This window comes from Haemaphysalis longicornis, unplaced genomic scaffold (assembly GCF_048455015.1).
Source record: "Haemaphysalis longicornis isolate Haplotype H1 unplaced genomic scaffold, Haemaphysalis longicornis Haplotype H1 scaffold_8, whole genome shotgun sequence".
NCBI classification, from domain to species: domain Eukaryota; kingdom Metazoa; phylum Arthropoda; class Arachnida; order Ixodida; family Ixodidae; genus Haemaphysalis; species Haemaphysalis longicornis.
Window position 1 is genome coordinate 181854862 of NW_027526445.1, and position 23404 is coordinate 181878265.

The 23404-nt window shown below is 45.9% G+C and overlaps 1 pseudogene across 1 annotated transcript in view; it reads left to right on the forward strand.

Moving 5' to 3' along the window:
- LOC144148603 (condensin-2 complex subunit H2-like) overlaps positions 1-23404 on the forward strand; it is a 70333-nt pseudogene that overhangs the window by 2200 nt on the left and 44729 nt on the right. Inside the window, exons 2-7 of the transcript XR_013318010.1 lie at positions 2856-3016; positions 6131-6232; positions 7444-7499; positions 9145-9220; positions 19648-19823; positions 22661-22815. The product of XR_013318010.1 is annotated as a condensin-2 complex subunit H2-like (transcript). The remainder of the gene's footprint in view (positions 1-2855; positions 3017-6130; positions 6233-7443; positions 7500-9144; positions 9221-19647; positions 19824-22660; positions 22816-23404) is intronic.

The window sequence follows — 23404 nt, forward strand, 5'->3', positions numbered from 1 at the left end:
TTCGAAGTTCGTTCAGCTACGTTTCCGCATCAACACTGGTATTGATATTTTCGTTGGTTTCATTTCGTGCTCATCGCGTTCGAGAGTAGGCAGATCTAAAACGTTCGTGGCGGCGAATGAGTTGTGTGGAACGCCTTAAGCCAAAAATGAAAATAAAGCGAATGGCAGTATACTTTTACCTGTGGCAGTGAATTAACAGCATTAAAACCTGAGGCATTCACTTAAAGTCATTTTTTTATCTACGTGTGGCAGGGGTATTAGACGGCTTAGTTCCAGCCACGAAAGGGTCTTTTTTAACTGAAAAAAAAATGATAGAAATATTGAAAAACTAACATTCCTCAGCATGATGACGTAATATTGGTAAAAGCGACGTACTATGGGCCAACACTAAAACGTTTTTTATCAGTTTTAACTACATGTTCACATTCCAGTGATACGATTAGGCGGAGTATGGAGCCCCACTACAATGGATGAGTCATGTTTCTCGGTGGTGGCTTAGGTCGGTGCCCAGTAATCACACAAGCAACATTCTGTGATGTCATAGAGTAAAGTGACTGGGGTGTCGTCACTGCTTTGCATGTTTCCTTTAATACAGTCGAACCTCGTTATAGTGAACAAGGATATAGCGAATTACTGGATATAGCGAACTAAATACGAAGTTTGTTAGGTCATGCTTCATTTCAATGACACCTGGAACTGAAACCTCAAGATCCGCGCGATATAGACTGTGACGAAGAAATCTTTGGTTCCCGCGAGGCTCAAAACTCGACAGCTACCATAATAAAAGCAAAATATAAAAAAGAAGTGAGACAAAACAATCGTTTTTAGTAGCTTAAAGCGCTTTTTGTGAGCACTGTGAAAAACTTCATTCCGCTCAGACTGTGAAAAGCCACCAGGCCAAGGCCACGTCCTCCTTCAAGTAACTAAGAAGGACGGGCGGCCTGTTTTGCTGAACAATCTTTGTTCTGTTGTAATTTCACGTTCTCACGTTCCGGTCTGTTTAGTTTGAAGAGCCACAAGGAGGCAGATAAGAACTATCTTGTTTATAGTGGATTTGAAGCCTAGAACAATTTTTTATGTAGGATTGTTGCACGAGCCAGATTGCCGATATATTAGAGCCACTTTTTACCTCTACGGGTATAACAAATATCGGATATAAAGAACTAATTTGCTGCCCTGACACTACTTCGTTATAATGAGGTTCGACTGCATCGCAATTTGTTTGAAGCTCGTGATAATGTGATCAGGGGAAAGCAGTCTTTTTAATGGGCCACACCAGTGTTTTGCCTTCATGGCCCCATTAAGCAGGCAGGCTGAAGTTTGAAAGGTACAGATCAGCCTCAAATACGACGACGTTGAAAGTAGGGTATTTACCATCATGGCTTGCTTCACTGGTTTTTAGTTTTGGCATTTTTACCACCTGAAAAGCTGAAAATGAAAATTGGAATATATATTCGGAAAATGTTATATTTCAAATCTGCTGGGCTAAAGCAGCAATACTGACAAGTTTCACAAAGTTTGCTTGAAAATTAAAAGTTGTTTTGAGACCAGTGTCCCCTCTTAATGCATTTCGAGCACCAAACAGAGGCATTTTCACGAAGTTCACGCTCTTTTCCACACTAAAAATTGTTGAGAGGGTGCTTGCTGGTATACTGTACCGGTGGCGGTGTTCTGCTTTTTCGCCGGCGGAGACAGCATTTAATATTGCGAGCTTGTCTTGAAAAGCCAAAACTGTTCGTTTTCTAGAAGCGTCGCTGACTCGTGACCATCGCACCAACACCAAATATAGCAGTGCAGACGCGCGACTACACGTCTCCTGGTTGGCCTGGCACCTAATCGAGCCCCCACTCACACGTGGAAACGAACGGTAGTGTGGGGTGCGAGCAAAATTTGCCAAAGTAGAGCATTTCTCCAACCAATATTTCAGAAAAATAGCAAAAAACAATAGCTCATCAGCATAGTGAATTCGTGACATCGAAGTTAACCGTCGCACAGCTTTGTTACATAAAGGTCACAAGCACACAGGCTTCAATGGGGTGGCAATGGACAATTGAAAAACCTCAAGTCCAGGAATTCCTTACATGGAGGTTCGTTACATCCGGGTTTAACTTCATTGCATTTTTCCAATGGGATGATGCTGTTTAGAGGTGTACGGTAGGTACCCCTGGACCAGTGCAAGTATGTACAGGAAAAAAACCCTTGCATTTTCACCGATGTTGGCATGAGCATTAGCCACTAGGTTCTAGGTCTCCACTGTGCTTAACAGCTCACCCGCGCCTTGAGATTAGAGTACAAATATTTTTATTTAGATGTACTACGACAACTTAATGTTGCCTTTCTCAATCCTCTTTTCCATTCCCTACCCACAGGGCTTTATAGCCTCCTCTCTGCAATAGTCATTCATTCATTCATTTATTCATTCGACCAAAACCAAATATTTGTATACTCTGAATATGGACTTCTTGAAGAGGATTCAAATAAGCACTATTTGATTTTTATACGAAGTTTTGACTATCTTCGCATCTGTAGGAGTATTGTCTTGTGTAACGTCAAAAACGTATTTCACAGGGGAACATTTGCAAGCTGATGTAGTTGGTGAAATAAACTGCATCGGTCTGCGAAGTATGGCGGCCAGGCTTTCTTTGGCGGTGTTTAAGTAACTCGCCTTATTAGGGTGTATCGGCGTAAGAGTTGAAATATGTATTGCTCTACCTAACCCACACTCGCTTTCGTTAGAGCCAGTCGGTTTCTTTTGAAAATTTATTGTAAATCCAACCGGCATTTTAAATTTTCTGCGTGGCCCTTTTTGTTCTTGCGTGTCCTTGACGAGATGGCACTTTGGCACGTGTGTGCAGATTCGCAGGACACGTACGCCCGGGCCGGCATGTCTCAGCGGTGCACGACCCAGGACGGTGACATCGAACAGCGCTACGCCAGCCTTCTCACCCCGATCCGAGACCTGGCCAAGAACTTCGAGGTGGACATCACCGCCTCTCTGGACCAATACCTCGATGAGGTCAGTGAAAGTCTCGGACCTGTGCTGTCTAGTCTGGAAAAGCAGAGGAAAAAAAACAAGACTTCTGTCTACTGGGAACTTTGTACACTCTTAAAGAAACCTAGTGCTTAAATGCAGTGCTCCACTTGTGCATGCCGCATAGAGCTTGCGATTCTTAATTGCGGTGAGAGAATAGTTCGTATCAGCTGCGTATTATACACTGGTACAAGGTAAGAATGGCAACAGCTCATGTTTGTATCACTCCGCTAAGCGAGGGACCCGGATGTCAGCGGGGGCACGCGTTATGAGATTTCCATGAATGCGTGATATCATCTGCCTTTTCTCCCATAGCTTGTTTGTCATCGCTGCACTCGTTTATAAGCATGTTAAGTCCAGAAAAAATTGCGCAAACGGCTCGTGTCATGTTCAAAATACATTAAGTAAAGCATTACTTGCGCCCCCCAGAATAACATCTGGCTGCAGTGATGAGGCATAGCACCAACTTCTGTTGCTATTCTTAAGTTGTTCCCAGGTATACCAGAAATCTACTGTATTGCTAAAGCTGCAGCGACCAGGCTTTAGGTTTGATGAGGATACTTTTATTGGGATAGCTAGCCGTTTTACATGTGGCCTGTGTAACTAATGGGTGTATCATTATTTTGAGGCACTGTAAGTATAAAACACGTTATATTTTTAGATTAAAATTTACACTATGGTTGTGAGTTGTACAAGTGAGGCATTTGCCTGTAGTTTTTCAAATACATATCTTTCTCTTGTTAAAAGCACAGAGTGCCAAAAACCTTACCGCAAGTAAACACTCCAGTTGGATCTACCCTTGGTCGAATTTGGCGTGGAGGGGCAAAACTTGGGGCCAAAAATAACATGTAAAAGTCTCGTTGTGATGCAAGTGCCTGGTAAAGAATACTGTTTAAAGACTAAAGTGTAGAAGGAAGTTTGACTGTGTCGGTTGAAAAGAGCCATAAATGCAAATGTGCCACCCATGGCAGTGGCAGTCGCTTAATACTGCAAAAATTGCCAAAAGTTTCAAAACACGTATCCTTCCCCGTGCATTCACTTTCCTGAGCCGCGATTTTTGTAAAATCTTGATTTTTGCATGTTGAAGCGCGGATTGCTGCAGCTTGTCTAACCACTTTTCCTGAACAAGCACTTGGGGTAAAACAAACTTTCTGAAACGCCGCCTTAGTGCTTGTTACAAAAAATGGTGCAGCTTGCTGCACTAGTGGTGTAAGGCTGGAGAAACATCAGAGGACCCCCCTCCCTTCCCCGTAGACTCTGCTTTTGCACCTCACATGAATTTCCAAACTTTCCACTCAATGATCTCCATGACTGGCAGGCCTGGATCATTTTGTCTGCAGGCTTTTACACCTCTCCCAAAGTGAAGCGCGTTAGCACATGCTAAAACCCGCAGCAACTGGCTTCCCGAACTCGGCGTCTGTGCTCCCCACTTTAGGCGCAAACGCACGTGAACTGGCGAGGAGATGAACACGTGAAAAATTGCACCACGAACGCTGGGCAGAGTATTCTTGATGGTCGAGCTGGTTGACGCGGAGCTCTTCTCAAGAGGTGTACGCTCACGTGCGCGCGGTGTTTTTTCAGGTTGGGCTGCAAAGTGGAATGAAAAGCTTAAATATACCTCACTGTTAAAATGCTTACGCAAGCTGCACCAATTCCGCATTTCAGCATTCAAGTTTCGTGTCGTCACAAATCGTAGTGCAGGAAAGTATATGCGGGGGGCGATGATACTTGTTTTGAAGCTTTCGATGCTTTGGCATTTACTGCATTAATAGGCGACTGGTGCTGCTGCGAGTGGTATATGTACATTCACGGCACTGTGATTTACGTATACGAAAGATCTTGTTTCTACATATTAATGTCCCTTTAAAGGAACCATGAATACAGAATACAAGTTTGGTTCATTCACGAGACATTTGTCCTAATAGCTGCGATTCCAGTTTTAATGCAAACGTAAGAGAGTCTAGGTAACAAGTAAAATATATGAAGCAGTGGTGACTGCCAGCTGCTTTATGAGTTACCCCTTATAAAGTCACTGGGACTTATTTGCGCACTTGCCGGCTGCCGCCCAAAGCCACCATGAAGAAAAATGACTGTGCGATTGTCGTGCTGCATCTAGATTACTTCGATAGTGCCACCTAATTCTACCGTAAAGTTATTAGGCTGATAACCCTGTTTTAAATGTCTACCTTACGTCACTGCTGACATTCTGTTGCGTGAAATTTGAAACTTGATTTTTTTTTGTGGTGCAGACATATTTCAAGGCTGGTATAGAGCTCAGTGAGTTACCAAAGGCTAGTTCTTTCATATTACAGAAAGTTTCATGTCTGTGTCGACCCTTTAGGTGTGAAGAACAAAAGAGAAATCAACTGAAGTTGCATGCTCCAAACCAACGTTCGAATCCCAGCAAGCCAGATCTTTATGCGACGAGACAGAATGGTTGGATTGCTTTAGCAGTGGGTCAAAAGAGCCCGCATACGTTCAAAGCAATGTGTTAGTGACAGTGCGCCAATGCTGTAACCCTCCAGGCCTCGCCACTACAGGTAGTCGCGTAGCTAGATCTTGTCCCAATCCTGGGGGTGGGTGGATCTGGGTATCGACCTTAACTTGTTTAAGAGGAATTTGCTCTTTCATAGAGAAATGCACAAACACGGTAAATGGCATTAGGTTGTGAAATACAATTTTCACTTCAACATGTGTTTTTGTTGTTTCTTTTTTAATGTTGCTTTCAAACATCCTAGGAAGCTGGAATTGACTTTGGTGTGTGTTTAAACGTATGGTTTGGGACAAAACCCTCTCCAATCTACATTTATTGCCTAATTGGTTTTACGTGGTGCATTGTATTTATGACTTCATATTCTACCAGAGCTTGTGCTATCCTATTAGCTACATAAAAAATTATGGACTTAAGTCTGATGCTGTCTCTACCTTATGATTACTGGGAAAATGTTCCTTTTTTCGTTACTCTTCTTCATTCCTTGTTACGTGTTCCTTTCTGTTTTATGTTACTTGTTTTTTAACTTGCTATACTTTGATCATTTGTATGACCGCACGTTGTACTTTTGTACATTTTCCCTTGCTTTGCCTTTTTTTCTCTTCCAGTTGTCGCACACTCCAATCACATACCAGGAAGGGGAGGCCAGTATAAATTTCACTCAAGCGGCTTTTCTCATCCAAGGAAGTGCCTTTGTCTATGGCAAAAAGGTGACTGATGCTCATCTCTTCTCACGTGCACTGCACGCCAAACTTATAAGCACGGTTGTACTATTGTCGCCGCCGTCTGTGGGAGGTCTGACAAAGGACCGTTCCCTGAGGGCTGCACATTGCTGAAGCAGGTCGCCGAAGGAAGCGGGTGTGAGAACAGAGAAAAGAGAAAATCAGAAAAAAAAATCTGTGTTACTCGCTCTCAATAAAACCTAGAACAAAGGTACGCAAGCATCCCCACAAATGCGCGCATTCACAAGCTTGAGTATTTGTTAGCAGCACTGTTTTTTTTTATTTTAAGTACAGGAGCCTTTTATAAAAATGGGGTTCGGTCGGCACCAGAATCCCGGGACGCTCACCGCCGAGTTTGTACACAAAGCAGCCGCGTCGGCGAATTGCCTCGAAAGCGCGTCATCCCTATTTCATATTTGCCGCGCTTTCGAGGCGCTTTTTCAAAGAAAGTGCTACGGGTTGTGCCGCGCCACCGCCAGATGGCGCCACGGGTCCCGCGACCGAGAGAAGACGCAGTGAAACATCCCCCTCGCGAGGGGCACGATCAAATGCAGAGCATTTCCGGGGGCGCACGACGTTAAGTAGTTTGCGTTACGTTAATGTTGTTGCACCACTTGTGGCAACTGCTGACGAGAGAGAGCTCGTCAGCAATTTGAATGAGTGAACGATATAAGGCACGTTCGTAGCGTCCCATTCTGTGTCGGCTTTGTGGCGTAGTGGGTAGAGCACCATGTACATTGCGTTCCGCCCGCAGGGTCGAGGGATCGAAACCGGGCTCCGAATAGTGTTTTTTTTATATAGTAGGGACAACGACGGTGCGGACTACGGACGTCAACGCGGGTGACATCGTGAGTTACTGAAATGCTCTGCATTTAAAATACAAGGAAAGAAAACCTGAATTTAGAATTTTTTGCTCAAGCCGTTCAGGCGAGGACGTCGTTAAACTGGTGCACTTGAATGCTCTTTGAAATTCGCATAAAATGGCTCATTCCGGTGGTACAATTTTCTGACTAATCTCTTTGACGTGATTGGCTTGTAATGACTCAACGATGGTCCCATTTGTTGTAACACTGAATTGTGCTATTGTAGGGTCCAGTTAATAAATTTGGTCCTTCGACAGACCCTCGTGAAACGTTTGAAATGGCTGAGATGTTTTATAACTTGTCTCTCTGCAATACTCTTCCCCGTGTCCATTGTAGGTTGAGCACCTCCGTGCCCTTGTACAGAAGATGGCTTGGGAGATCGCCAATGGCCGGTATGTCCCGCCCTCCCTTTGTTGCTGATTTAACTCGTGCCCTGTATGTTTTCGGTTCGTTTTATGTTGATTGTTTCATTTTCTGTGAGTCTTACATTTTTGCAGACAGTAACATGTATGACCATTCGTTCACATTGACTTATCTTTTTATAAATCATGTTTGTTTGCTGGTACTTTTTTCTTCTTCTTATTTGCACTGATTTGTTGATAGTCCCATTCACTGAAATTAACAATAGATCTTTCTTTGCATGTGGGTATTAATAGCCAGGTTGGGTTGTGCGAGATCACCAGCAAATTTAAGGTTGTAAATTCACGGAATAAACTGTGTTCGAACTTGCAGAATGGAAATGTTTAGGTTTTTTAGTTTTATTCGGTGTAATCGGAGAATCAAGTGAGCACATCATCTGGTCATAACTTTTGGCATGGCTTACTAGCTTTTGTTCTTGCTCCTGTACATGCTCTTGTTTCAATTTCTTTTTAGATACACTAACTGCGCTTGCAAAAAGAGCAATTTTGCGGCGGTGCAGTGCCTACACTTATTTCTGCTTATTCTGTGCCTTCTTTCTATATCTTTCTCTCTCTGCACAGCTCAGGTCGACGTTCCAATTCCACTGTACAGTATGTTCGCAAACCAACGTCCTTGTCTGCGTGTTTCTAGAAATTTGCGGGCTGCACAGCAGCCTACTTGCAACATTGCTCAAAGTACGGTCAGTGTTACAATTTGCAGCTGATCTGAAGCATTGGCATTAAATGAATGCTCAAATTCTGCTAAAGGCACTGCCTTCACTGTGTGGTCTGTCTGGATGAGTATTTTCACGTTCGCTGCAGGGTGTGAAGGGGGAACTTAGGTTGAAGCCTACCAGAATGCGGTGGACATTCTATTTTCGTTTGAACTTATGCTCAACTCTCACCAGCTGCCTTCCCTGATGTCACAGTGTATAATTTAACACTTTTGGCATTTACAAGGCAGTTGTTAATAATACGCTCTTGCTACGTTTGCTCGTTAGCGGCTCTATCGGGGGTCGGGGGGGAGGGGGCTGGTTTTGTTTTTATGGGAACTTGGTGGTGAAAATGTTGCACGCTCGAGCGCTGTGAGGAAAGTGTAGATCCTCCAAAGTAAGGCCATTGTAAAATGACGTGGTCTTGTGAAATGCACTGTGTGGCTTTTGTTTGACCATACCTGCAATGCAATGTTGTATTAGGGCGTCGCCATGGGTAATTGCCACGATAACGTGAACATCGTTGCAATCGTTGATCGTACAGCCGTGCTGGATTTTTGCACGATCCAATCCAGAAATTATCACAGTTTGAAGCGTTTTCAAATGTAGTGACGTTTCAAGTTTCGATATTGTCCTGCAATATTTACAAACTATGCGTCCAACAAGCACCAGTCTTCGCAGCATGTGTGGTGCAGATTAGATAATACTGCGAATTGTTCTTGCGCCAGCTTTTCGGGGTTACGAGTTTCGTTTTCAGAGTAAGTGTAGCTTTTTTTTCAGTGAGAGCAAAGTGACTGAAGCTTAGTCTTTGCCAAGAATTTGCCATCACTGCTTCGGAATTGTTTATTTTGCAGCCGTTGTCTGTTCTGCTTCTGACGTGTGCATTGAGTCTGGTGGTGATTGTGTGCTTGTTGCTGTCCTTGCAGCTCAATGAACCAGGGCTCTCAGGATAACTCTAAGGAGCCGAGCGGTGCAGCGGCACGGAGAAGAACGGAAGACACGGTGAGGCGTGGGGAATAATGCACGGTTGCCGATCACTGTGCAAAGACTAGCTTTCAAGTCATAGTAGTGATCCTCAGGCCCCGTATTCTGGCACGGTTCCTCGTATAAGCACTTGCTTGCAGTACGGAATGGAGGCACATTTAAGAGGACTAAAAGGAATAAGGGGTACTGGTTCCCTAAAACTTGCGGTAAATGTCATTTGGCTGACAGGGTGTAGGTGATAGTCCTTATAGTCTGTCTTTATAGTACAGTTTTTATATTATAGTCAATAGTCTACACTGTATGTTATAGGTGATAGTACAGTTGAACCCCGCAACAACGAACGCCGTTTCAACGAAATTTTCACTTCAGCGAAATATTTCTAAATCCCCGCCAGCTAGCCATAGAAATCAAGGCTTCAATATTCCCGCCACAACGAACAGTATTTCAGACTTGTTTTCGCTTCAACGAAAATTTCGCTCGGTGGAGCTGGGCTTGAACATTTGTTTTACGATATATTAAGCGTAACGCCAACTATCTGCAACTTTTAGTACATCCAGGCTGTTTAATTTTAGCGAAAACGTGCGACCGCCGCTCCGCTAAAACAGCTCCTAGGAGGGCGCCATTTTCTGCTGGGGATGCGATGCGGTAGGCCGCCTTGCAGCAAGGAGGTCTACCTAGCCAAGTGAGAGCCACAGCCAGGCTACGGTAGCCAATTCGTATCCGTTATAAATCCCGTTGTTGTGGTGGCGTAACGTGTTTGTGCATTGCTTGTGTGTTCATCACGTGCACTTGTTCGAGCCGACACTATCTCATGACGATGAAGGCAAAGTGTAAGTTCCTTTATTTGGAGAAGGCGTGGATCATCAGCGAAGCTTGAACCGGCAGAAAAAAGGAGACATCGCAGCGGAATTCGGCATATCTAACAGTACGCAATCCACAATTATGAATTCGAAGGATACAATAACCAATGCCCTTTCTTCGGGGGCGTCCACCAAGTGCAAGTAGACGCGAGGAGCACATGAGGCTTTTGAGAAGGCATTGTTCAAGCGGTTCCTTGACATGCGTGCAAAGAAAATGCCTATCAGGATACGCGTGCTGCAGCAAAAAGCGCTACAGTATGCTTGCCTTCTCGGCATCGATAATTTTAAAGCAAGCACAGGTTAGCTGACACGTATTAAGGCCCCGCATGATATCGTTGCAAAGGTGTTGTGCGGCGAGTCTGTTGCTTGAGATGCGAATGGTGCAGCTACTTTGGCGTCATCTGCGTTGCCAGACGTAATGAAAGATTATTCCCCGTCCGACATAAACAATGCGGACGAGACAGGATTTTTTTATGAACTGCTACCCGTGAAGACTCTTCACATGAAGGGCCAACCATGCAGCGGAGGAAAGCATAGCAAAAATCGTGCGACTCTGCTTTTTTGTACAAACATGGATTACTCGAGTAAGATGGCAAGTTGGGCTAGTTGGTGCAGATTAAGATTCATGGTGAAAAACAGCGCAAGGAACACAGGGACAAAAAGGAAGAGCTGCGCTGTGCGTCGTCCACTCTTCCTTTTTGTCCCTGTGTTCCTTGCGCTGTTTTTCACCATGAATGGATTACTCGGAAAAGCGCTGCCCGCGTGCCATCGGTAAGAGCGCGAAGCCTCGATGCTTTAACGGCGCTACAATCTTGCCAGTTAAATATTTAGCGAACAAAAAACCTTGAATGACGCGGGTATTTTTTGTAATTGGTTGAAGGGTTTTGATTGTGATATGAATGCCCAAAGTCGCAAGGGGTGTTTGCTAATAGATAACTGCTCTGCTGATAACATTGAGGGCAGTAAGCTTGAGAACCTAGATGTTCGTTTTAAATGCAGAGCATTTCAGTAACTCACGATGTCACCCGCGTTGACGTCCGTAGTCCGCACCGTCGTTTTCCGCACCCCTCCCTGCTATACAAAAAAAAAATACTATCCGGCGCCCGGTTTCGATCCCTCGACCCTGCGGGCGGAACGCAATGTACATGGAGCTCTACCCACTGCGCCACAAAGCCGACACAGAATGGGACGCTACGAACGCGCCTTATATCGTTGACTCATTCAAATTACTGCTGACGAGCGCTCTCTCGTCAACAGTTGCCACAAGTGCAACAACATTAATGTGAAGCAAACTACTTAACGTCGTGCGCCCCCGGAAATGCTCTGCATTTGATCGTGCCCCTCGCGAGGGGGATGTTTCACTGCGTCTTCTCTCGGTCGCGGGAGCCGTGGCGCTATCTGGCTGAGGCGCGTTGGTCGTTTTCGAATCACTCTGCTGTCTGCTGGCATACCCCAAGCATAGTATTGTCAAGCTGCCCGCATAGCTTTTGGCTAATTTGCGGTAGTAAGTAGCTCAGTAGTTTGTTACTGTCGCATCGATAAATTTGATGAACATTTGTTGAGCGGCGCTGTTTGGTAATCTTTTTTTTTCCACCGAACTGCACGGCTTTGATCCACCCACTGGACCAAGGGATCATCCACAGCATTAAAAGTGCTTATCGGCAGCGGCTGGTTCAGCGAAAGGTGTTCAATGTTGACAGGGGGCGGCCGACCCAGGTGGAATTGTTCATGGCTTTGGAAATGATTGCCGCGGTGTGGAACGCAACCCGGCGAAGCGTTATGAAAAATTCCTTTGCGGATGCCGGTTTTAAGCCCATTGCCGAAGAGGCAGCCAACTTGGCAACGGTCGAGGAAGATGACTGCGTCAGAGTGGAGCCGCCCTCCACGGAAGCTACTGAGGCTTGGGCAGCCCTTCCAGTGTACGTCAGCATACAGGAGTTCATTGCCGTTGACGCGGACGTCGTTGCTCATGAAGAGGAATGACGAGGCCATAAATTAAGAGGTTCGCAATAACGAAGCATCATCCCAAAGAAACACGGACGCTCGAGATACATCGGCCCCGTCTTCTGAGGTGGATGTGATGGCGGGTTTTGTGAAACCAGGTTTTCTGATCATCTGCTAGCTCATTCCTAGGTGCATTTTCTTGTCGTCTGCTGCACTATTTGGCTCCTTCCTACCGTGAATCCGAAATGTGCGTTTCGCGCTGCATACCCCAGGTGGCGCAGTCGTTCCAAAATCAACTTGCGCTGACTCGTACGCATGGAGAAAAGAAAAGTTTACCAGGGAGCGTCACATGACAATTGTAAAGCCTAGTGATAAAAAATAAAAAATAAAAAGGAAAAAGGAAAAACTTATGGGAGCTCCCCCCCTCACGTGACAGGCAACCAGTAGTTCTTTGCGCCTCATGTGGCCGCTCGCCCGCGCTACGTGCGTGCCTCGCTACGTTCGGTTGCCGGGCCGTCCGGATATTCGGGTTTCGCCGACGAGTCATCCCCAGTGATGCCAATTTAGCGGATTTTCCGCCAAATCTGGCGGATTTCATTTTATTCTGACGGGGAAAAAATTAGCCTAGCGGCTAGTGGATTTTTTGACGGGCCATTTTCATACATAGCGGATTTCTGGCGGATATCTCACGCAGTGCACCGATTCAAAATTGCCCTGCAAGAAATCATTTTCGTGTCCTCTAAAAATGCAGAAATTGTTTAACTTCAGAGGGCAGGAGGGCTCCTGTTCACCTGCGCCGCCTATATGAGACAAACAAATCCGTGAGGTTTCAAAGCGGCCCTGAGACAATCAAAAAAATTCAAAACCAGTGGAGCAAAATTACCCTCCTGAACTGGAAGCAAATATCGTCCACGCAGTCGTTCTGGTGTGAAGTTCACTTCTATAAGGACGCCTGCGGCGAAAACCCGTTCGCCGAGCCATGTCGATGCTCGTGCTGCCTTATTCAAATGCCGAAGTAGAGATGACGTTTAGTCGGCTTAACATCGTAAAATCCAAGCTGAGGAACAAGCTGAAGCCTGAAACAACAAACGCTATCCTCGTCGTAAGAGCGGGGCTGAAGCGACACCAGAAAAGTTGTTTTGATTACGAACTTCCCGCGGCAGTTGTTAGTGCAATCGGGACATCTGCAGCGTATGTGCAACCAAGTCACCATTCTGGTCCCTCAACAAGTACCAGCGGTCCTGTGGAGATGGTGTCAGACGACGACAGCGGCGACGAAGACCTCGATGTGTTTTTCATTGACCTGTGAGTTCTTTTTTTTCATCAGTGTGAACATTTATAACTTTTAGCCTCATCTGTGATGACGTTGACCAATGACGACCACCGCAGCACTGAAGCCTCAAATGTTCTAGTTAGACTCCTTGGAAGACTCTTTTATGTTATTTCAGCTCTCGTAATTTTGGGGAGCTTTTAAGAATGATAAAGGTATTTATCATATGAAATTGCACCGTTTTTTAAATAAAATAGGCCCTAGCGGGAAATTTAGCGGATATGTGTTAGAATCTAGCGGAATCTGGCGGATTTCTCATTGCTTTTTAGCGGATGTATGGCTCGCAGCGATGGCAACACTGGTCATCCCTGCATTGCGCGCAGCGCTGCCTGCAACCCGAAACGCACAGCGGGCTGATCGTGTAGGCAAAGTGGTCGGACGAGCGAGACAGAAGACATTTTTACTCATTGAGATTTGGGATCCGTCTAAGTTCACGCCGCAGTCGAAGAGTTGTGTGCCGCCGCCGTGTATAAGTGTAGATGACAGAGTACGACATCTGTGCCTTATATTATCTTTCGCAAAACACACCGCACTTTCTTGGTTCTGGTAATTTTCTCTTTTCACCTCCCAGGCGTAATTCAGCATTCCTTTTAGCATCGTATACCTATCGCTCGGATTGAGCAGCCCTCGTTCAACCACCCCGCGTACTGCCTGCAGCGCGGCGCGGAAAATGATCCCTTCTTTCCGCGCAAGCACCCAAGATAACTGGTATTGCATCTTTTGTTTTCCGATGCATTGAAGGAGACAGCAACGCACCACAGACGTCATCAAGACAATTGTGGCCGTACAACGTGCCACCATTCCGGAGCACCGATAAGGCCAGCGTATGCAAATGCGCACGCGAACGAAACCAAATCTTTTCGCGCCACCTCTCAGCTGATAGGACACTCGTTACAGCGCTATGATGTAAAGGGAAGGTGGCGCGATGATTCTCAGCAGAATGCCAAACGCAATCGTCAAAGCACACTTGGCAAACACCGGGCGGCCGTAGGCTGCTCCGTGCTTGTGAATGTTTACGTCAGAAGTGAAATTCGGCTTGCAGTTCGTGAGGGTGCCTCGTGAGAATGCGATCGAAGTCTCGCCTTGCTTTGAACAGCGACAGCGGCAGTACTTCCACGATACGAGACTTGGAGCGCAACGCTGGCGAACAATCTTGTACGGCGCCTTTCGGCGACGGCGCTCGCCTGCACCTCCACGGGCTGCCGCTGTGGCTCAGTGGCTAAGGCGTTACGCTGCTGAGCACAATGCCGCGGGTTCGATTCCCGGCCGCGGCGGCCGCTTTTCTAATGGAGGCGAAAAGCGAAAACGTCCTTGTGTACGAAATTTAGGTGCATGTTAAAGATCCCCACGTAGTCAAAATTAATCCGGAGCCCTCCACTACGGCGCGCCTCATTGCCTGCGTTGCGTCGGTGAGTTAAACCTTACAATCAATCAATCCACCTCCACCGACAGCCAGCCGGAGCCACTAAATGCTACCGCGAGCTTCAATTGGCTGGATCTTCCATGATGCATTGCGCGGGAGGAGCCCGAGGAGAAGATAGTGGCTTCAGAGGAGGTTGGCTTGCCGACGCTGGACCGCCTGGCGTCATGCTCCCTCCTAACATTTTTCTTCCTCCATACTCGTACGTCCAAATCAGCTGCCATTTGCTATAGGCGAAAATCGTTTTGATTTATTTTCAGAATAACAGGGTAAGTACTGTCGTTGTTCCCGGTATCAAACAAAATAGACCACAAATGCGACCTCCGTGTGACGTTTGAGCACAAGCAGAGGGGCGCTTTGCTCAGGAAAAATTTTCAGTGTTCCATTTATCGTCACACCACTTGTATACAAAGAACTCGGACGCATCGCAGTGAGAAAAACTGCAAATTTTAACCTTGGAACACCCCAGTCGGGTGTGCCCCGACATGGACCACTACGGCCGTTTTGCGTTTTTGGGCAGGGGCTGACAACGGACCACAAAGGGTTAAATGAAAGTGACACATCTTCTAAGCAGCATAAGAAAATTTCGGTGTGGGGTTAAACAGAAGCTGCAATGTAGGTTGCGTTGTAAGCAGGTTTTCAGTGGTGATTGGAAGATATGGTTTTTTTTTCCTAGTTTAGAGAGTGGTTGAGCACCTCCACCCCCTCTCCATCTTTTTTTTGCTGTCACTGCTGTTTATTTGCACATAGAAAGAACACTTGACATTGATGCAAGTGCACGACTTTTAAACAAATACTGCATTTTTATTTTTAAAGGGGTGCTGAAGCATGTTTGAAAGCATAGCAATAAATGGTGTAGTCATTACATGCATGGTCCACGGAATTTCTTCCTAGCATGAACCTTTGTGTACTGCGGCAATTTACAGTTTTGCTGCAAAGTTAGTTGCTCCCTTCCTTCGATTTTGGGTTGCGGCTACCATTTTGTGTTTCTACGTCAGAGTGCAATTGGAATTCGGAGTTTTGTCTGTTTCGAAAATGCTCGCTCCGTGTTTAAGCCGGGACAAAGTTCCAGTTGCAAGGCTTGCAATATGCACAGAAACCTTTGTTTGTTTTGAGTCCCACCCTGCCATCTTTGGGGCTCGCTCAATATGAACACCAAAACGGACGTAAAACGGTCAGATAAAAGGAAAGGCGCTAAACAGACAAAAGACGAAGTAGACACAAACACAGACTGGTGCCTGTATGTGTTCTTTGTGTCTACTTTGTTTTTCGTCTTTTTAGCACCCCCCTTTTTTCCTGTCCAGTAAGCATGAGCAACTACCTCAACAAGTTTTGTTAAATAAATGGACAGAACTTGGAGTTGTCCTCCAGTGATTCCTGCTGTCAGACTATTTTTGCACGCAGTTCCACTGAGGGGAGATGTATGTTCACTGTTTCGCAGTTTTATTATAGTAGCAGCCTTATTTAAACAGTATTGCATGCAGCATTTGTATGAGCCGTTGTGTCATCATCTAGGTTCAGGCTTTTTTCTTACCATCTGGTCACACTTTTTGTTGCAAAAAATTAGGACAGCTTGTCAAAGTATGGGGCATGCTGCTAGAGTACGATAACTGTTTGCCTTGTGATTCCGTGAGGGACTCATCAGTGCTGAGAAGGCTGTCTCAGCTTCTTACCAAACGGCAGGAACCGACACAGATCACACGTTCTGCTGCTTCTAAGCCATCGTTTTAGATCTTTGCATAAAAACGTCGCAGTGCAATCGCGGGTTGCAAAGCGTGCTGCGGCAAGCGTGGCTGCTACGACACATCAAGATATCGGCTTGGAGCAAGCTAAATTCATGGAGGTTTGTGGGTGACATTTTGCTACTGGTGCTTACAGAAGACATTCGATGAGGATGCTATTCATTGCATCCGCCAGCTAAACGTCTTGGGAACCAAATGTGATGCCCATGCTGCAGCATTCCTGCTGCGTTCCGAAGATTTACGCAGTGAGTGGACTTTAGGTCGGCACCCGGCTGGGATATTTTTGTTGCGCGTACGACATGTTGCTGCTGTACCGTCAGTCGTAAAGCTTGTGCAGCGAGGAACTGTAGTAGATCAAGTCTCTAAACTGGAAGTTGTTTGCTGACGTATGCGTGACCAGGCCTTTTTATTATACTGAGCCAGCACTTTGTTACGGGCAGGATAAAAAGGTGCTTCTTTGCCATGACTCTTTTAATGCTCAATGCATGACAACCTTTTTGTGGCTTTTGATTACTCATACTTAGCTGTGTGAACCCTATGTATGCAGTAGCGTCACTGGAGGATGATTCAGTGTCCTCTTGTATGCCAGAAATCGCAATTTCTGCTCAATGTGGTGTGCCAGAAAAAGAAATTCAAGGATGAACAAGTATTTAGTTTTTTTTTAATTAGTTTATCACGGCTTAACAAATGCATCCCTACTTGGTAGCATCTGCTTTGGCGAAAAATGTTCGCATTTAAAAGTTTCAAATGTTCATTGTTTTAATGCCTCAAGAATATGGGCTTTTTGGTGAATTATGGAAAGTTTACACCAGCTCAGCGAGATGGAATAGAGCAATACAATTACACAAACCTTGTTGTAACCTTTTATTGTCTTGTTGCGTTGGTGGGAACATTCTGTGAGAGACTCATGACCTTATAGAAAAATAACAAGATCTCTACAAAAAGAATACTACTGAAAAAATAGCATATGTTCATAATGACTGTTATTTTGTCCTGCACAAGAAATTTGGGGCAAAGGTCCAGCTGTAAAATGTAGTATTACTTCTGCTTCCACAGCAGTCCTGATATTATACTGCTTGACTTCCTAACCGTGCTCAGGAGCAGTAAGTGTGAGAACGATATTGAATCTAGTTTTCGAATGCTTGATGGTAACTATTCATGCAGTAAGCCTGGGGCATCAGCATCTGCTCGTCAGCAAGTTTAGTTCTAAAAGTGGATGCAGAGGGTGTCTACCCTTGTTGCGTTTCAAAAATGGGTGATAAAGCATCAGCACATTCCTTTTTCTGCTGTCTTTTCCTGCTTCTCTCTGTTATATCCCTTTAAGGGTCGAATGTTTTCGCTAAATGTGACCCACCATAGTCAATTTTTTTATTGCTGATTTCGATTTTTCGAATGAATCTGTTTCGAGAAAAAATTATCGTAATTTCTTTAGGGTGACCATGAACTGACAAAAAAATCGTGTTTGTTACATACCTGTTGTTTATTCATTAGTAACAGAAGAAAAATTCCAAATAAAAACGAGACTAACAAGCCGGCACTTTTTGAGTGAATCGAAATCAGATAGACATCAGTTTCGCGGGCGCAAAAAGCGGGAAACGCCTGGAGGACGATAGTGAAACCAGCCGCTAAGCGCACGGGTGTATGCGACCTCATGCGCGAGTCATAGACGCCACACCGCTCCTATAAAATACAAAAAAGGGAGAAGAAATCCTCATCAGTTTCGCAGGCGACCTTGGTCTGTGGCAGGGGCAAGAAGCGAGAGGCGCCCTGGTGGACGTAGAGTTCCTGTATATCGCGTAGCGGAAGAGTTGCGCGTCTGATTGCCACATCCCGGGGGTTCCAGTTCGACAGGAAAGCCCGCTTTCAGTGCTGCGCACAAGACCGCGCGTATTCGTCAGGTCTGCTCAACTGAGCATCGGCGGTTGTGGAAGCGGCGGCAGCTGCGGCGGCTGAGCTGATAAGCAGCCGACAATCGTGCGCCAGTTCTTGTCCGGCCACTCCTCGCCACTCCTCCTCGCTGCTGCCGCTGGCTCGGCGGCCCAGCGGCAGCTCCTACATGCGAGACGGGTGGCTTTCCCGCACGACCTGGAACTCAATATGGCGGATGGACGCGCAACTCTGCTCCCCTAGGGGAGTTATATACCGGAACTCTAGGTGGGCGATACCCAGCGCGCCTCCTTGTTACCGGATGCGCAAGCGACAACCGGCGCGCCGCTGAAGCAAATCATAAAAAAAAATAAAAGGAAGAGCCCTCGGCGCAAGAAAATAATTCGACGTATTTCCGCACTGTGGCAGCACATGCCAAGCAAGAGGAGTTGGCGAAAAGGCGCGCTTTTTAAACAAATAAGCGATGATGTACACAGCCAGTATTCAATAGCCAGGCACGCGTGCAGGAAACCATGTGAGTGAGTCGTCACTGGTTGCGTCGGGCTCCGCGGGATGGCGGTACTTGTCCGTGCTAAGCCCATTAAAATCTCTACTTGGACATTAAAAGCTCTAGCCAGTCGAACGCAAAATAATGCCTCGACTCTAATGTGAGTGCTATTAATAACATCCCTGTTGACACCACCATTGAGAATAGGGTTGAAACGGAGCATACGACGCATGCCGGTGTTATTGTTTTTTCTAAATTGACAGCTAAACTTTTCAATGAATACCACCTATACGTTATTCACCATTTTGAAGGTGTTTGCAGAGGACGCATATGTACGTCCGTGACCCTGAAAGGGTTAAGAGCCTTGACTAGCAGCCCACGTTAAGCCTATACTTTAAGGCTTAACGTTTAGTAGCCCTAATAGTAAGCTTAACATGTCAAGCAAGATCAGGCTCGTTCTACTTGAAGCTCGGGTCCTGCTTGACGACGTGATACCTTGGAGTGTAATCTTAAGCCTAACGTCCGGCGGCGCACACCCAACAGTTGCTGCTGTTGTCGTTTCCACTTTGGTGTGACGGCGTCAGTTCGCGGCACGCGATTAGCAAGCGTGCCAAAATCATGGATTGCTAGCCTAGTAGCTCCTCCGCAGTAATAACGGTGAGTTAGTGCTCATTTGTATGTTCCATTCATGCTCAGATTTGTCATTGGACGTGTCGAATGGACTGTGCCGTGCTCTCTCCCGCCCGCTTATTCCGTCCGTGTCGGCTAAGTGCAGCAGTACACGGCGCACGAGGACATAGAGCTGGCCGACAGCCTCGACGACCTTCCCACCCCAAGGCAGGCAGCCCGGAACCAGGCGGTGGCGGCGAAGAAGAATTTGTTCCGGAGGAAGCGCCAAAGACCTCTTTCGATGGTGGTCTTCGACACCGAGAAGGAGATCAAACTGCACGAGTGAGCCGCTCGTTTCGTGTCTTTTGAAGATTGTGGTAGCGTTCCTGTGATACTCTCGATAAACGCCGCAAATGTTATCAAATAACTTGACTCAAATAGGCGTGTGATAATATTTATGTAATTATATTAAAGTTCCGAAAGAATGTCCACCGAAATGTTAGAGATATCGAGTGAAAAATACGGGGTAAGCGAACTTTAGTGTCAGGTGTGAAAAACTTCAAAGGCGTGGCCGGACCCCCAACTAAAACTGTGACGATACCAAGTAAAAAATACGAGATAGGCTAACTTTCAGGTAAAATGCTTAAAGGACAAATAAGGAACTGTATCGACACATGGATAGATGATTCGCCTTGAGTTTGATCACTCATCGTGGATAAAGGCATCGAACGATGCGTCGCTGTCAGTCTAACACGAGCTGCATCGCTTCGCCCACGATGCTGTCCCGAGCTTCGAGGCCCCTCGCCGGTTCCGTGCTCGCAAAGGGCAAGCCTTGGTTGAAGCCGTCTTTACAACCGTCATGGCTTGTCTAGATGCCGCACCACTTAAACGATTGTCTAGATGCCGCACCACTTAAGCGACGGTATCTCTCGCACTTTTTTCCTCCCATCTACTAACTCTACCTATTTTCAGTTCTTCCCATCTACTGCCTCTTTCTCCTTAAGTTGCCCGTCAAACTAGACACGATGTGCATTTTTTTGCTGAAAATCGAGACATTGGCGCTGCTCGCGGCTGATGGACGTTCTCGTGGAGGGAGCTCCTCGGGCTTTTGAAGGTGTCGAAGCTGGCGCGATTTTCAGGGGTGGGCAATCTTTTGAGTGTTTAGTAAATTGGATATTTCACTTTTGAAGGGAGGTGGGAGATGTTTCGGGGGAGGGCGTTCTCTCGGAACTTTACGGTAAGTAAACTTGCATTTACAAAATTGCATGGATACCCTAACAACGAGCACTACATGTCGGACTGTGCAGAGATTGTACAGTCAAGGCACACACATACACCAACTTCCTTTCCCCTTCTCCTGGCACTTGGACCGAATTGGCATCGAAAACTTGCATGTTGCGCTGACTGCAATTTATTTTATTAGGAAAGGGACCCGCTTCTTTCATTGTTTTTTTTTTTCCCACACCACACGCCCTTACCTTCCAGTACACTGTAACACGACCACACTGCAACAGATGGCCTTGGCACGGCTGTGAAATTGGCTGATACTGGCTACTTCTAAGCAGGGGTGCCCTATGCCGGCCACATAAAACTTTTTTTGGTGCCATCTGGTATGGGAGGGAAATTTCTCAATCGAAACTGCAGGGTGCTGTGAAGCAGCAGCGCGGTGTTCAGTGCGCTTGGAAAGTCAGTCCCACTTTGGTTTGATCGGGATTGAAAGTGCAAGTGTGACAGGGTTTTTCCGCATTACGTTGTAACGCGTGAGCCTTAAAGGAACCATGAAGACAAAACACAAGTTTGGTTCATTCAAAATACTGCCTCGTTAGAACCATACTGACACCACTTTTACTGTAAACTTCACTCAAATAGGATATATAATTAGGAAAAAAGGGAATGGCCATGCGCCCCCTTAGCTCATTTCCCGCAACAGAACCAATTTGCTGCAGCGCAAGCGCTGGGGACACTATATAACACGAAATCTTTCGAATAAAACAAACTCGTATTTTTTCTTCATGGGAGTCCTTTAAAGGGAACTATTCCACGTTTGGCTGTCGGGATGACTCTAACGTGCACTTAAAGGAGCCGTGAAGGCAAAATACATGTTTGTTTTATTCGAAATATTTCGTGTTTTACAGTGTACCCAGCGCTTTCGCGGCAGCAAATAATGCAGCATTCACTGAGAAATTAACCAATTTAGGTTAAAAGTTTGATTCTCCCGCCAAATCGTGTTTTGGTGACGTCTACAATGGAGTCGTAACGGCGCTCTGCAGCCTTGTTTGCCGTCAAAACTCCCAGATGGCGCTAGCATACGCAGCACTACGCCGTTGCTTTGTTTTTGACCGTATTTACACCTGGCTTGTTTTTGCTACGATGGAAAGTAATCGCTTCGCAAAAAGCACGAGGTCGCGGGTTCGATTCCCGGCCGCGGCGGTCGCTTTTCTGATAGAGGCGAAAAGCAAAAATTCCCGTGTGTGCGAGATTTCGGCGCACGTTAAAGATCCCCAGGTGGTCAAAATTAATCCGGAGCCCTCCACTACGGCGCGCCTCATTGCCTGCGTTGCGTCGGCGCGTTAAACCATACAATCAATCAATCAATCAAATCAATCGCTTCGCAAAACATGGGGTATGCTTGACATACAGGGTCATGTAAGGCAACGTTTCTTACGCCAATCGGCCAGAGTCGTTTAAGACAACTCCAAAGCGTCCGACTGCTGTGCAGCTAAAACAAGCATATTGCGCCCAGTACCAACAGCAGTGCGCATCGGTACTTCTATGTTTACGTGTATTTTCGTAGCTTTTGCTGTTTACCGCACCATTCTTACGGCTGTAAAGTGGATATGCATTACATTTAGGCGCCACATAGCTCGTTGGGCAAGCTTATAAGCTCTGGCTAATTCGCGTTTTCTTTTTCCGGCCTCCGCCTATCGCGGAGCCGGCTGGTATGACATCATAGGTTCTGCTGCAGGAAATGAGCTAGTGGATTGCATGGCCATTCCCTTTTTTCCTAATTATATAGCTTATTTGAGCGAAGTTTACGTTAGAAGTGGTGTCAGTATGATTCTAAACAGGCAATGTTTTGAATGAACCGAACTTGTGTTTTGTCTTCATGGCTCCTTTAAGTGTTAGAATAAACAATGGGTCTAACCGGCCACCACTCCTGCTTTGCCTGCTCCCTACAGTTGCAAGCAGGATGTTGTGGGCTACCAGGAGGACTACCAGCTGTTTTCCGGGGGGCACTACCTGCCCGAATTGCAAGACTCGGACGAATCGCAGGTCCGCGGAGACGACTCGTCTTCGAACTTGGGGCCTAACTTTGAGGATGACAGCGGGCCGGGTAAATTGTGCACATTTTCTGTTTGCTAAATCCCATGTACTGCTAGCTGTATTCTGCAAATGTGGCTGTAGATGTGCATATCGTGACACATTGCTGTGCCTTTTTCCTTGCTAAACAATTGTTGGCTGACAGCCTTAATGTGTGAAATGGGCATTTGAAATGGTTCCTTGCCATGGGTGCCACCAGGGCTTAATGAGCTGTAAAATAATTCCAAGCGGTGCATAAAAAACCAATTCTCTTATTACACTCACCAGGGTTCAGAGTATCGGAAAATATAAAGATTACAATTTTATGGCTAACCCTGTTTTGTCTATTGTTCCTCCAAAAATGACTAATTATCTCTAATTATCTCTTGGTAAGTAATTGACTTACTCAAAAAATGATGAAATATTTGAAATCTATAAAAAAAGCAGCAAGTCTAACGAGTTTCACAGAGTTTACTTCAAAATAAAGGAAGCTGTTTTAAGAGCCGTGTCCCCCCTTGACTCTTTTTAAAGTTTGTGTTAGAATTGGTATATTAGTTGTTGGAATAAAGCAGTCTTTGAACCAAACTTGTATCTTATCTTCGTGGCCCCTTTAATAAGACGTC